The sequence below is a fragment of the Carlito syrichta genome, unplaced genomic scaffold, assembly GCF_000164805.1.
Source record: "Carlito syrichta isolate Samal-C Ts95f unplaced genomic scaffold, Tarsius_syrichta-2.0.1 Scaffold309200, whole genome shotgun sequence".
In the NCBI taxonomy this organism is placed as follows: Eukaryota; Metazoa; Chordata; class Mammalia; order Primates; family Tarsiidae; genus Carlito; species Carlito syrichta.
The window spans coordinates 296,150-299,365 of record NW_007253296.1 but is presented as its reverse complement, the minus strand read 5'-3'; positions in this window follow the sequence as shown (position 1 = coordinate 299,365).

The following is a 3,216-nucleotide window of genomic DNA, read 5'->3' as shown; positions in this document are numbered from 1 at the left end:
ATGAGGTCTCGCTGCCCAGGTGGGTCTCGAACCCGCGAGCTCAGGCAATCCACTCACCTTGGCCTCCCAAAGGCGCGGGATTACAGGCTGAGCCACCAAGCCCGGCTAGAAAAAGGTTTTAAAAATTAGTCAGGCATGATGGCGTACACCTGTTGTCCCAGCTACTTGGGAGGCTGAGATGGGAGGATCACTTGAGTCCAGGAGGTCAAGGCTGCAGTGAGCTGTGATCGCACCACTGCACTCCAACATGTGCGACAGAGCAAGACCTGTCTCCAAAAAAAAAAAAGAAAGAAAGAAAGAAAAAGAAAAGAAAAGATCAGTGTATAAGAACTATGTGTAAGGATCTCTAAGGTATATTATTAAATGAGAAAATCAACCAACATGCAGAAAAATATATGTAATTAAAATGCAGCTGAATATTTGCTTGTCTAAGCACAGAACATCTCTAAAAGGAAATTCAGACTAGTCACTGTGCTTGTGTTTAGACAGAGGAACTGGGGGCCTTGAGCACAGCATAGGGGGTAGTTTTATTTTCTAGCTTATTCTCTAATAGTCCACTCGAATTTTTGATTCTATTAATGTATTACCAATCCAAGTAAACAATTACAACTCAAGATTTTAAAATAGTTGGGCTCAGGAATTAACCCTATATTTTTTTCCATTTGTGTAAACATGTGTCTGCACATTTCTGAGAATATGTACATGCATGTATATTTCCAACCTCCTACGTACTTTATTCACAACTGCAGATTAGTGTAAATGAAATGAAATACAGTTTCCAAGGTCTTCTCCTATTCAACAGTCTTCAGTGTCTCCCTATTGTCTATAAAGTCCAGCCTTGTCCTGAGTCTCAGGACCTTCTGTCATCTGACCTACCTTCCACCACTCCCTTCATACAGTCTTACTGCAGACAGAAGTAGCTGCTTGCTCTTCCCAGGCCCACCTGCCAATATCCCATCCCGTGACTCGAACTGTATTCTGTAAAACCAAGAACCCCTTCTCCATTGCCACATCAAGGCATACCTGCTCTTCAAGGCTCATCAGGAGCTTCTTTCTCGATGTCCCCAAGTCTTGCTCGATGTCCCCAAGTCGGAAGTAGACTCTTAGTTTTTTTATCTGCATTTCTCTTATAGCATTTGAGTTTCTTTTAACTTTGTATTAAGGCTATTTCTATACCTAAAAACGGTTCTATGTTGTTGAAAGGAAGGCGGGGTCTAAGCTTGATCCCTGTTTGCCTTGTCCTCAAAGCCCAGTAAACGTCAGGCACATAGTAAGTGCTTGAGAAATGCTGAAGGAATAGCAATGCCTATGTCTAGGCAGTGGTGATAAGTCTATCTGGTCTCTGTGTAGTCTGAGCCGTCACGATCGGATCCATCGTCACTGGGAAAAGCCTTTTTCATACCTCGCTGCCCCTGGCCCTGTGTGGGGCCTTCTTAGAGGAGCTCAGCATGTGCCCGCGGCAGCCCATCCACACCCACCAGCCTGGCCACAGAAGAGGGGCCCAGACGTGACCAGACGGTGAGGCAGCCACATTCCAGACGGATGATGCACGCCCGGGAAGTTGCCTGTCTGGATCGCCAACCCACCTGCAGGCACTCAAGCCTTACCTACCCTTGGGCTGCCCTGGGGTTCGAATCCTCATTCTCCCCGTGAGACTCTGTGCAAATGGCAGCTGGCTGAGTCTCAGGCCATGGCACCATGGGAATGGCAGGACCTGTTTCATGCTGCTGAGGGGAGTGGAGACAACGTCTAGGAAGGGCCTTCCTCCGGGCCTGGCACCTGGCAGGTTCTCCAAGGTTGAAAAGCCACAAACATGCAGGAGGCCACATCAGCCTGAGCTCAACCTAGAAAGGTAAATAGATTGCCAAAAACTCCATATGCCAAGCAGCACTTTACTGCAAAGCCAAACAGATTTTTTTTTGGCTCAACTATTGTTAGGGATTATTTTGCCACGGTGAATACTCTGAGGATGAGAACTCAAGACCTACCCAGGGTGGGGTGTATACAGTGGCTCTGCATGAGCAAATGGGTCTGTACCCATGTACACAGTCACACGGGTGTGTGCACTTGTGTGTAGGTGTGCACATATGTTCACACACATGTGGACTCCTCAGTAGTCACGTATGTGAGTGTTCATGTATCCATGCACACATGTGTTTGTACATGGCCATTCATGCCATGATGCAGACATGGAGACCGGGGCAAACTGGAACACACTACCTGAAGGAGTACAGGCTGACGAGAGAAATTCTGAGACAAGATGGGACAAAGCAGAAAGAAATGCAGACTCAACATGTGGAGGAGAGGTGTGGAGGGAGGACAGTGGAGCGTGGTGGCTAAGAGCATGAACTTTGACCATCTTCTGGGTTCAAATCCTAACTGACAATTTGTAGCTTGTCACCTTGGACAGGTCACTCAACCTGTCTGCCTCAGTTTCTCATCTGTGAAATGGGGATTAGAATAACAGCACTTACTCATGAGTACCATTGGGTGGATGGAATGTGTTCATCTCTGGAAAGTAGGGCCTGGTGCACAGTAAATTCTTGCTTAAAAATTGCTGGTAGAGGGGGACATCTTTCACCAGGCCTCTCCTCACCTTCTTCTTCCTCCCAGCGTCTTTCCCTCTCCTCTCCCTTCCCCCAGTCATTTCCCCACCCTTTTCACCCAACAACTACAGGTCTTTGCCAGAGCCAGGCTGGGAGCAGGCAGCACGTGCCACTGGCAGGGAAAGCAAGCCAAAAGGGAACAGGAGGAGGTGGGGACGTTGGCCCCGAAATGCTGCTTCTTTTTTTCCCTTTGCTTCCCCAGCCATGCTCCCAGAGGCAGGAGGTTTGGGAGGCAGTGGGAGGGATCCAAAGAACAGACAATCCCAGCCATTCCCTGGTGGGCCGGGGGTCAGGCCCCTCCTTGCTCCATCTGCCTCTGCTGCAGCTTGTGCCATCCGGTTTGCCAGCCTAGCCCAGCCCAGCCCAGCAGGCTGGGACCCCAGGCCGTGCCAGCCTTGGCCCTGCTGGGGGTGGGGGCAGCCTGCGGCCTGGGGTCTGTGAAAGTTTCTCCTGCTCTGTTTTATTTTGCTGTATTTCTTCTTTGCTTTCTGAGCCTGGTCTTTCCCAATCCTGTGGCTCTGACTCCATCCTGCGCCAGCCTCTCTGGCTGTCTCGCCTGTCCCTGCATCTCTGCCACCACCTGCCCAGGGTCTCCTGCCAGCTCTGGGCT